Source organism: Nicotiana tabacum, chromosome 8 (genome assembly GCF_000715075.1).
Source record: "Nicotiana tabacum cultivar K326 chromosome 8, ASM71507v2, whole genome shotgun sequence".
Lineage (NCBI taxonomy): Eukaryota > Viridiplantae > Streptophyta > Magnoliopsida > Solanales > Solanaceae > Nicotiana > Nicotiana tabacum.
Window position 1 is genome coordinate 80,322,921 of NC_134087.1, and position 12,525 is coordinate 80,335,445.

A 12,525-nucleotide genomic window follows, 5' to 3' on the forward strand; every position below is an offset into this window, starting at 1 on the left:
CTATGGAGTATTCAATAGATTGCTCAATTAACTGGAGGCTTAAATTGTCGGTAGCGAGATGCAAATGCGTAGCTGATATTTGTGCACGATAAATATTTAGTTTATGTCCCACGCGATTAACAAATTGAGTAAAATTTATTTATGTTTGACAAATATAAATTTTGGAACTCAAAATCTTGGATTGCATAAGAAATTTAGTCAAAAACAAAAAAATTCTCCTTGTGCACGCAGGAAAAGGAGAAGGGCAAAGTTGGTGCTTTTTGCCTCTTATTTACATGTGAAAAAAGGTGATGACAAACTGACACCTAGGTTGAGCCCATCATTTTCTGATAATGATACTTCCACTCCTCTCAATTTCTTTTTCTTCTTTTCGGCTTCTACATATTTGACTACAAGAAATTACTTATTTTGTGGAGGTCTTTTTTTAAATTTGTGGCGATTTTTGACCCCCACAAAATGAGTTAGGGGGGTTTTAAGAAATTCCACCGTTATCTTCGCCACGAGCCACTTTGCGACGATTTTTTAAAACCTCCATAACAACCGCCACAAAATAAATTTTTAATCTGTGACGGTTTCTAAAGGCAAGTAGTGGCAGCTTATAACCTTCACAATAAGATTTCAATGCTTTAAAAAAAATAATTTGTGGGGATTCATAACCTCCGTAATATAATCTCAATTGTTAAAAAAAAGTTAATAATAGTAAATACTTTCTATTGTTGAAAATTATTTTTTTTTTCTATACAAAAATTTAAATACTAAAATTTAATAAATAATTTATATGCTTACATGACGTTAATCAAATTCTAATGAGACGTTTATGAAAAAACATTGAAAATCCAAAATCATACCAAACTAAAGTAGTAATACAATAATCCAAACATTGCATAATTTAGTGTGGTTCCACAAAAAAATAAATATAATAAAAATTCTAAGTATTTGTTTGGTGATTGGTATTGCAGCCATCTAAGGATACTCTACATCCACGAACGTAGTAGGCGCACTCTCCATGACACTTTGCTGAAACAATGAAAAAAGAGTATTTTATTAGAAATTGATAAAAAAAAAATTAGCAATACACGACCCGTTACGAGAAAGAAGTAAACTAGACTGAACACAAATATGAGAAATACCTTTCAATCAACGTTGGAGATGAGTAGATCAGAAGGTACAGAAGATCACTATACGAGTAAAACAAATGAAAACAACAAATAAAATGAATTAACAACTATAGTAAAACGAATCTTCTTTGTTATTATCTGCTTTGTACCTTTTGCCTTGTGCAATAAGCTGGTTGGCTAATGATCCCACGCTGTCAGATTAGACGGAGAAGGAACCATTAATTTTTTCCTTTGTAGAGAAGATGATGAAGAGAGGGTGTCAATATATAACTTCCTCCATCTCCTGAAAGAACTCGTGAGTGGAAGAGAGGGAATTTGAGCCCTAATTAAACTTCAGAGAACGTGCATTAAGAAGTTGGGCTCTGAGTAAATTGAGTCTTTTACCTAATTACCACCTAATTGTAAAGTAAAATTTGAAGCTGGCATCCTAAATTGTCTTTTTGCAGCTTACGTTTTCTCTATTTTATTTTCTTTTTTTTACCTTTAAAAAATGAAACATGAGAAAGTAAAACTAAAGTGATAATATTCATACCTAAATATAGTTAAATATCTGAATCTATATCTATATTATATTAAAAAGAGGGTAGTGAAGCATGTCATTAAACCAAGTTACTTATTGAGAAAATGCCACTTGACACTTTTAAAGCATAATCTAAATAGATTTAGACAAATTTAATCTAATGAGTATTAAGACAAATTAGATTTGGTCAGATTCAATTAATAGTAAAATATCAATCAAGATTGACACAAATATTTATAGTAAATAGATTTTGAAAGCTTTTCTAAAATAAGGATTCTTATAGTTAGAAACATTACATAAAAAAGTAAAATGATAGTGGAAATTAGTGGTGTTCAAAACCGAACCGAAATCGAAATCCGAACCGAAACCGAAGCTTAATGGCTTATTGATATCGGGTTGACGGTTTAACGGACGGGAAACAGATTGAAATTTTTTTATTAATGACTTATCGGTTTGGAGGTGGATTATTCAATTTTCTTAACGGATAATTCGTTAACCATTTAAGTATATATATATGACTTCCATCCTAATGATATAGCTACTATCAAGTGTCAAGCGTCAAGTATCAATTCCCAATTTCCCATTAACAAGTGTTGGTATTGGTAGCCAAAATACATGCCTTTTCTTTTTTATTTTTCCCGATTAGTGCCTTAGTGGTCATCACTCACCATTGTATTATACTGTTAATTAAGGTAATAATGCATCTCATTAATTCAGTGGATGAAATCAATAATAATTTCAGTCAAATCACTAAACATCTAATTGCATAATTATTTTTCTAGAAGTCAAAGAATATCATATGCATCTCCAGGAAAATATGTAAACTTACATAAAAGATATATAAATAGACCGATAAACCGCTTGATAACCGCCCGATAATAGCTAAATTGATACCAATCTCTCCGATATCTTATTGGGTGGCTAGAGGATTAATACATTTAAAAATCAATAACTGATAAGTCGAACCGTTAAACGCAAATAACCGCCTGATCCGCCCGATAAGTAGCCCTAGTGGAAATATCATTACATCAATTAGATATAATGTGCTCAAACAAATAAGAAAATATATTTTATGATTATTATCTTAATTGGGTGACGGTTATTTTAAGTTTAAAAGTGTCACGACCCCAAACCAACCCGGTCGTGATGACGCCTATCATGAACAAGGCCAGCCTACACAATCCCAAAACAAAATCGATATTTCATAATAAAGATGTTTCAAGCTATTAATTAATAAAATTTCACAGCGTAAGTCTAAATAAGTGCGGAAATGATAAAGGCCCGACATCGGGGTGTCACAAGTCACGAGCATATACTAAGGGCTGTTTGAATACAACTAAGACCATCACAGCCTGGAAAACACTAATATAGTCTAAGGAAGATAAGAGAGAGAAGAGCAAGGCTGCGAACGCCATGCAGCTACCTTGCCGACTCCAAATATCCAAGACGGATGAAAGATCAGCGCTCACTATCACGTCCAACAATTCTTGGATCTGCACACAAGGTGCGGGGAGTAATGTGAGTAGGCCAACTCAGTAAGTACTAAAAGTAAATAAAGACTGAACAGTAAGAAACACATAAATCTACGTCATGAAATCACAGTAAGTACAACCTGCCTTCAAAACAGAATATAGTCAAATCATCTCATTTAAAATCCATTTTTCAGTAAAAATTATTTGAAGATATTTTTACAATAATTTCAACAGAGGTTCAATGAAGTTTAGAGTAAAAGTGATAAAAATCATAAATAGCTCCTCGGGCAAAACATGTATCATAAACCGCTCCTCGGGCATAAGATCACTCAAAATTAGCCCCTCGGACAACCTCACAATCACTCGTAATCAGCCCCTCGAGCATAACATGAATCAAGAACAATCCCTCGGGCAACATCATATCACTCTCTTATGGTACCCACGCTCACTGGGGGTGTACAGACTCCGTAGGGGTTCCTACAGCCCAAACGCTATAACAAGCCATCTCGTGGCATAATAAATCAGGCCCTCGGCCTCTCATATATCACAAATCAGTACAACATGCTGCGGCGCGCAACCCGATCCTAGGATATCCTCACAACACAGACCCTCGGCCTCACTTAGTCAGAAACCTCTCAAGCCACTCGGGCTATCAATACAGTAGGGTGCTCAGCCCAAATATCATTTTATGCATCAAAACGGAGTAAATAAGACTGAGTTATAAAATCAATAAAATATAGTATGACTGAGTACAAATCTTAAACTAAAATAGTGAGGAAATAGTAGTAAAAAGCCCCTAAGAGTCCAACAGCTTGGCACGAGGCCCAAATATGGCATTCAACCCAAAACATAGTAATACTTTCCAAAGCATATAAGTATCAAATAGTTTTCAGTCAAATACGCAACTCAATAGTCGCTACGGGATGGATCAAGTCACAATCCCCAATGGTGCACGCCGTTACGCTCGTCAACTAGCGTGTCGTCACCTCAAAATAGTGAAATGATGTGAACTCCGAGGCTTCATACCCTCAGGACAAGATTTACGATCATTACTTACCTCAAATCGGACAAAACTCTAACCCGTGATGCCCTTGCCTCTCGACTCGACCTCCAAATGCTCTGAATTCTGCAAACGATGCCGAAACCTATCAAACCTCACCCGAATGACCTGAAATTTTGCACACACATCACAAATGACATAATAGACCTATTCCAATTTTCGAAATTCCATTCCAACCCCGATATCAAGGTTTTCACTACCGACCGGAAAACGCCAAATTTTTAATTTCACCAATTCAAGCATACCACGGACCTCCAAATTATATTATGAACAAGCTCCTAAGTCCAAAATCACCTAACGAAACTATCCGAACCATCAGAATTTACATCCGAGATCTTCTACACATAAGTCAACATCTGGTTAAATAATATTATAGCAAAAATAAAAAATAAATAGAGAAAATAAAAAATTTAAAAATTCATCATAAAGAAAAAAGAAAGATAAACCTTATTTAAATTTAGCTGAGAATTGTTTTCCCTATTACGCTAAAAGGGCCATATTGTGAATACAACTACATAACTCAAGTCTAATAGATAAAATAAAAATAAATTAAATAATAAAAATAAATTAGAGATAATGTGAGAATATTTATATAGAGAATTAATTTAGAAAATAAAATATAGTAAAAAATGTACACTATTTATAAATACTATTGAAAATTTAAATAATCTAAGAATCTTGACCTATATAAATACTATTGATAAATTTAAATAATCTAATAATTTTGATCTATAATTTTAAATAAAATAAATTTTTATTTATAAATTTAAAAAATATATATATTTGTCTATATTATAGTAGTGGATAATGATATTAAATAAATGGCAAGTTAATAAAAGCAGTATGAAAAGGTGATAATACTATATATTAGATGACGTAAAATTAATAAAATTAATTAAAAATTCAATATTAGAAATGGAAGGTAAAGACTATTTAAGCTTAAGATTAAAAAGTTCTTAAGTTATAGATGAGAACGCTCAAAATATGATAGGACCACGAAATTAAAGTGTTACTAGACGAAAATATTAATAAAAAATATAAAATAAATGTCTAATGCAAGCAATTTTTCTTATAAAAATTAAAGTCAAATTTAATAATGAAACTTAAAACGAAAGAAAATTTAATTGAATGTAATACAAAAGATAATTTTGAGAAAACTCAACAGATTTGAAACATAATAATCAAAAAACTCATGTATTAATAATTTAGACTAACTCAAGGATATAATTTAAAATAAAATATGATATTATTTCAATTGTAGGTAAAATATTAATGTAAAAAATTATTAATTTTCATAGTAGGGAAGATAATGTACAAGGAGGAAAATGTAAAAGTTATCTTTTACGAGATTTGAAAAATAGTTTAATGCCTCACTTCTTAATAAATATCTACAATTATATATATTTTTTATCCGAAAGATTTATATTTCAAGGTTATTTATACATAATTCAGATAATCCAATCACATTTGACATGATTTGTGTCCGCGCATCGCATGGTTACTAATACTAGTCTAATTTTATTATACACTATACAGTTAATAAATAAAGAGATCAAGGACCAAACAAAACATTCAGAAAAACAATAAGTTAAAATACAGAACAAATTCACAGAAAACTAATTAAAATTATTCATCTAATATTTAAAAAATTTAAAATTCTTATATTAGATAAAATATATAATAGAGTTGCAAATTCCTAAAATTATGTATGCAAATGTGAAACTCCTAAAATTATAAAACTAAAAGAAAACTCATGTGCAAATTTTTGCAATTTTCTATTTCCTTTCAAAAGTGAAATTATCTAAAACCAAATAAAAATAAAATATTATTCTTATGATTTAGGAGTATTCAATTTATGCCATCAATACATGACTATGAAGATCGTGGGGGCAAAAATTAGATATCTACAATTACTAAATGTAAATATGTCTTTGCACTTATGCCGAGGGTTTATAAAATGAAAAAGTATTTGCAGGACATTTCAAACCTGATATCTGTTGAAAAGATGTAACTCACACTATAAATTAATAAGTACAAATATTTTCATTATATAAGAGTATAAGATGAATGTAATAAAATTGTTGGAGTTAATAGCCACCACAAATTGTACAAATTGTGGCAGTTTTGCAAACCTTCGCAATGAAACCGCCACAAAATAAATTATTTTGTGTGGGTTGAGAAAAACGTCAGAAAATGAAGTTACAATATAACTCTGCTAATACTCCCCCTCAAGGTGGTGTATGTAGATTACAGATGCCCAGCTTGCTAAATAAATGATGAAACTCTTGAACTCCCAACGACTTATTGAAGAAGTCGGCTAGTTGATATTTACTTGAAACATGACTAGTCACAAAGTCCTTAGACACAATACGTTTACGCACAAAATTGGAATCGGCTTCAATATGTTTTGTACGTTCATAAAAAACTAAATTAGCTGCTATATGTATGTTTACCCATAAAATGGTACAATTGAATTTATGTGTGGTTTATAGACAAGTGAATCGATTTGACCCTAAAATGATAAATGAATGAAACAAAAACTTAAGACATAGCCTTGAAATCGAGATAAGATAGTAGAAATCTTGATCCCAGGAGCGGAGCTTTCGGAGGCAGTAATGACAATATAAATAAGCAAGAAAGTAAAATTTTATTGAGCTTTTTATAGAGTAGAATGTATGCTTGTCATAAAATTTGTCCCCCTTACAATATGTGTAGAGCTCACAATTTATAGTTGCACCTAGGGAACAAGGTCCTAGGATCAAGCCCATCTTTAATGACAATTAAGAGGGTCATTGAAGGATTAACGTTAGGTAGTGAATGCCATATTTTCTGTAACAAACCATGTGCTTAATGATGTTGAATATTCTCCATTAAATACTACTGGGTGACAGATATTTAATTTGCCTTTGTGTATAATATTTACTTTGGTAACAAACGAGGTTGTTGCCTTCGGCCCTGATTGCCTTCTGTCTATGGCTCCACGTGTCGCTTTATCATGCAAGCATTAAATATGAGCATATTTTATCCTATACAATGTAATGCAACTTGATTATCACAAAACAACCTAGTGGGTGATGACTGAGTCATATGCAAGAACTTCAATAGGCCTCGAAGCCATGCGATTTCACTTGTTGTATTTTTCATAGATCGATACTCTGTTTCCGCTGATGAATGAAACACCTTGGTTTGCTTCTTGGATTTTCAAGCAATAGGTTCATTCCCTAACATTATGAAGTATTCATAAACTGATCATCGTGTCATGGGACAGCTTGCCCAGTGCGAGTCACAATATGCCATGAGTTGCAAATTATTGCTGCCTGGTAAAAAGATGCCTTTGCCTGGACTTGATTTTAGGTAGCGTACTACTCTAAGAGCGTGCATCCATTGATCTTGCCTCGAAGCTTGCATGAACTAGCTTAGAATATGGACTGCATATGTATTGTCTGGCTTTGTAATTGTGAGATGCAATAAGCATCCAATCAATCTTCTATATTGTGATGGATCCATAAGAAGATTACCAACATCTTCAGAAAAATGGTGTCATTGCTTCATAGGTGTAGGACTTGGTTTGGCATTTAACAGACCCGTCTCCTTAAGTATGTCCAAGGCATACTTGCGTTGGTTTAATAATAAATCATTTGGTGATCTTGCAGCTTCAATGCCCAAAAATACTTGTTTGCCAAGGTCCTTGATGTGAAAACAATTATCGAGATACTCTTTGAAGGATTGACATTCCTCCTCATTTTTGGACAATTCAATATGAGCAAACTCCAAAAGCATCAGACCATCTGTAATAGCTCGTCCCTAGCGCCTTTGAACGAACTGAAAGGCCTCTCTTTAACTCCCTCTGAGGTTTGAATTGCCAACCTCCCAGTCAATATTATGTCATCCACGTAAACTAATGCTGTAAAAAATTCCATTTCTAGCATACACGAACAAAGAGTGCTCCAATGGACACCTTTGGAACCCATAATTTTTCGAGGCACCTGACAATTTTGCAAACCAATTGCGAGATGCTTGACGCAAGCCATACAATGATTTCCTCAATTTTCACACCAAGTGTGGATAGGATACATTATACCCTGGTGGTGGAAACATGTATACTTCTTCATTCATGTCACCGTGAAAGAATTCATTGCATACATGTTGGCCCAAGTTCAGGTGAAGTTTTGAAGAATGACAAATGAACTCAGTCATGGACCAGGTTCATCATGTGAGACATAGTATTTATCAACCTAGACATGTGAGATACACGTGAAGGAGATAAGTCTCAGTAATCAAGCAGCAATATCTCCTGAACTGATCGAAAAAGTTGCATATTGGATAAGGAGAGAAAGTCTCCTTATGGGAAGAGGACACAATCACACAATCCGGATAAATGATAGGGTTGGAGTTTGTATTGAACAAGGACTCAACTTCGATGAAAGATAAGCAATTGAGTCTCAATCAAACTCTGATTACTAACTCATTAAATAACAGTGATTGTTCTCTTTTACAGGTGTTGCACATACGCAAAAGTTAAACGTGAATAAGGAGCAAAATAGCAACGCTTTTTGCAAGCAGTTCGTGTGTAATTCAAGTGTGCAAACCTGAAGCTACTTGAACGAGATAGAAGAACCAGTTTTGTTGTGTTTATTCTTATTCTAGTTCAATTGTAGTAGGTGGTTTAAAGTTGTACCTTTTCAGCTTTCATAGAAGCATTTGTAATAGGTACTTTGAGTGTTCAAGTTATAGGCTAACTTGAAGGTGTCGCAACAGTTGAGGCTGTGTGCTACACAGGGATTAGAGTTAATCCTTAGGTTTACAAAGAGTTTTGTAAATGCTGTTTTGGCTCAGTGATTTTAGTGGATGTTTGAAAAAATCCTACTGAGTAGTACGTCGTGATTTTTTCACCTTTTTAGCCAGGTGTTTTTCACGTAAAAATCTCTGTGTTCTTTATTTTCTGTACTTTTAATTCCGCAACCGTAGCAGTTAGAACACCTAGAAGAACCAGGTTCTTCTAAATCAAAAAATTGGGTACCACACAAATGACCCCCCCTCTTGTGTGGTATTGACGTTTAGAACATTAATTGGTATCAGAGTAGGTTATCCTTGAAGAGGCTAACACCTTAGTAAAAGATCAACATAAGTGCACCACCTGGGAACTGGGAAGGGCAATCCACTGCCAGGCCTCCACTGTTCAATGGACAGTACTACTCTTGGTGAAAGAACAATATGAAGGATCACATCATAGGAGAAGACTATAATGAAAAATGAGGAAGGAGTGGTTGTGCCAAAGACAAGGGATGACTGCACTGCTGAAGACCTAAAAAAATGGGAGAAAAATGCTAAGGCCAAGAAATGGCTTGTGTGTGGACTAGGTCCAGATGAGTACAGTAGGATCCAAAGCTGTACTACTGCCAAGGAGATATGGGACACTTTGCAAGTGGCTCATGAAGGAACACCTCAAGTGAAAAGATCTAGAGGAACACTACTATATTCTCAATATGAGAATTTTACTATGAAGGAAGGAGAAACTATCCAATAGATGTATACTAGGTTCACTACACTAACAAATGAACTTAAGTCCCTTGGAAGGATTATTCTTGAAGAATACAAGGTTGAGAAAATCCTAACAAGGGTTCTGCCAGTCTCATTGGAAAGCAAAATCACGGCCATTCAGGAATCCAAGAATATTGCTACTCTCAGACTGGATGGACTGATTGGAAATCTTACTGCTTATGAACTGAGAAGGCAAACCATGAAGATGGATATACCCAAGAAGGAGAGAAGCCTAGCTTTCAGAATTGCTGAAGGTTCAGATCTGGAAGATGATGAGATGGCTATGATCACTAGAGAATTCAAAAAATACCTGATGAGAGGAAATGGTTCTTCAAGAGGTACAACCTTCAACAAGTCAAGAGCTCCTGAGAAATAGACCAATGAGGATTGCTACAAGTGTGGTAAGACTGATCACATGATCAAGAACCGCCCTCAATGGGAAATTGAGTGGAAGAAAGAAAGGGCTGAACGAAGGAACAGGAAGAAGGAACAAGTTCAACCAAAAAGGAACAAAGGTTCAACCAAGGCTATGGTTGCTGCTTGGGGATACACTTCAGATGAAGATTTGGAAGATGAAGCTGAAGAAGAGCAAGCATTGATGGCCATCGGAGAATCAGATGATGAACAAGAGGTAAGTATCCTTCATCTCAAAAATAAGATTAAATTTTTGTCTAAAGAAAAGTTGGTTGAGCTACTACTAGACTTCATTGATGAGTCTAAGATAATTAACAATGAGAAAGAAGTTTTGTCTAGGGAATGTGTGATCCTAAAAGCAAAATGCAAAAGTCTAGAGTCTAGGGCTAATGAGAGTGATAACACAAATGCTGAGTTGAAGAACTAGGTTCTTGAACTTGATAACAGTGTCCTAGAACTTAGGTCTGAAAACTTAAAACTGAAACTAGGAACAAAAAAGAAGAAAGCTGATCACACATATCTCACTCTAGAAGAAAACTTGGAAAAAATGAAAGATGAACTCATCAAAGTCCTGAAGGAAGATCTAGGAAAGGTGAAACATGAACTAGACAGAACTTGCAAGTGGAACAAGGCTTCTGATGCACTCTCTTGGCTGCAAGAGCATCACAGTAGCAACAAAAGAGGACTTGGCTATGGGACTCAAGCTCCAAAATGGGACTCTAGAATCAAGTACCTCACTCTTCCTGAAAATAAAATCTACACACACTGTGGCAAGGCTGGCCATTACAAAAATGAATGTAATGCAAAAGAAAAGGCCAGTCAAAAGAACAAAGTCTTTGTTCAAGAGAAAAACAAGCTACCTGGGTGGGCAAGAAGGAATCTGATTCATCCTTTTGCCTATAGAAAGGGACCCAAAATAGTTTGTGTTCCTAAGACTAACCCCTGATTTCTTTTTGCAGCTCCAAGTGAAAGGGAGAAGCCAAATATGGTATATGGATAGTGGCTACTCAAAACATATGACTGGGAACAAGGACCAGTTCCTTTCACTTGAGGGCTTAAAAGGAGGTAATGTCTCCTTTGGTAATGGAAAGAAATGTGAGATCATTGGGGTTGGAAAGGTAGTCAAAACAGATTCTCATTCCATAGAGAATGTCTACCTGATAGATGGCTTGAAATATAGCCTAATAAGTGTGTCACAATTGTGTGACAGAGGTAATCTTGTAGCTTTTACCTCTACCAAATGCTTTGTGATTAACCTTACCACTGACAAATTGTTTTCCATGGAAAAAGAGTTAACAATATTTACATTGTAGATTTGTCTACTCTCGCAGAAAATGAACTCACTTGCTTAAGTATGTTGGTTAATGATCCCCTCCTGTGGCACAAAAGACTTGGTCATGCAAGTCTAAATTAGCTAAACAAATTAGTCTCTAAATACTTGGTGATAGGGTTACCTAATATCAAGTTCAAGGAAGACAAAGTTTGTGAGACATGTGCAAGGGGGAAGCAGGTAAGATCATCCTTCAAAAGAAAGAAAATGGTAAGTACAACCAAGTCGTTGGAACTGGTCCATGTGGATCTATGTGGTCCAATGAGAACTATGAGCAGAGGTGGAAAGAAATATGTAATGGTTCTTGTCGATGATTATTCTAGATTTACCTGGGCTCTATTTCTAACCTCCAAAGATGAAGCATTCGACATGTTTATTGCATTTGTTAGAAAAACTCAGAAACAATTAGGAAATCAACTTGCATCCATTAGGTCTGATCATGGAACTGAACTTGAAAATTCCAAGTTTGCTGAATTCTGTGATGAAAATGGTATAGATCATAATTTCTCTGCCCCTAGGACCCCTCAACAAAATGGAGTAGTTGAAAGGAAGAATAGAACTCTGAAGGACATGGCTAGAACCATGCTGCTTTCTAGTAAATTGCCCCACAGCTTCTGGGCAGAGGCCGTAAACACTGCATGTTACATAATCAATAGATGCATGACCAGACCTCTGGTAGAGAAGACTCCCTATGAGTTACTTAAAGGGAGAAACCAAACATATCCCATCTTAGGGCATTTGGTTGCAAGTGCTATGTGAACAATAATGGAAAAGACTCCCCAGGTAAGTTTGATCCCAGAAGTGATGAGGGAGTATTCTTGGGATATTCTTCACATAGCAGAGCATATAAAGTGTTTAATAAAAGAACTCTGTGTGTAGAAGAAAATATACATATAGTATTTGATGAAACAAATATTCTTTCTGAGAGACATGAACATGAAGATGAAGCCATTGGATTGCTAAAGGAATTGACTGAATTCCCAGCACAAGTCAAAGTGGCATCAAAAGAAGGAACATGTGATGGAACAGGTCCTTCAAATCAGGGCAACCTGACAGGGGGAACTAATCAA

At 34.8% G+C, this 12,525-nt stretch overlaps 1 long non-coding RNA gene across 1 annotated transcript; it reads right to left on the bottom strand.

Moving 5' to 3' along the window:
• Positions 1-845: 845 nt before the first annotated feature.
• LOC107793327 (uncharacterized) lies at positions 846-1,547 on the bottom strand. Its single transcript, XR_001649697.2, has 3 exons — positions 1,268-1,547; positions 1,131-1,178; positions 846-1,017 (listed from the first exon to the last, which is right to left on the bottom strand). It is a non-coding gene; the product is annotated as an uncharacterized LOC107793327 (long non-coding RNA).
• Positions 1,548-12,525: the final 10,978 nt, after the last annotated feature.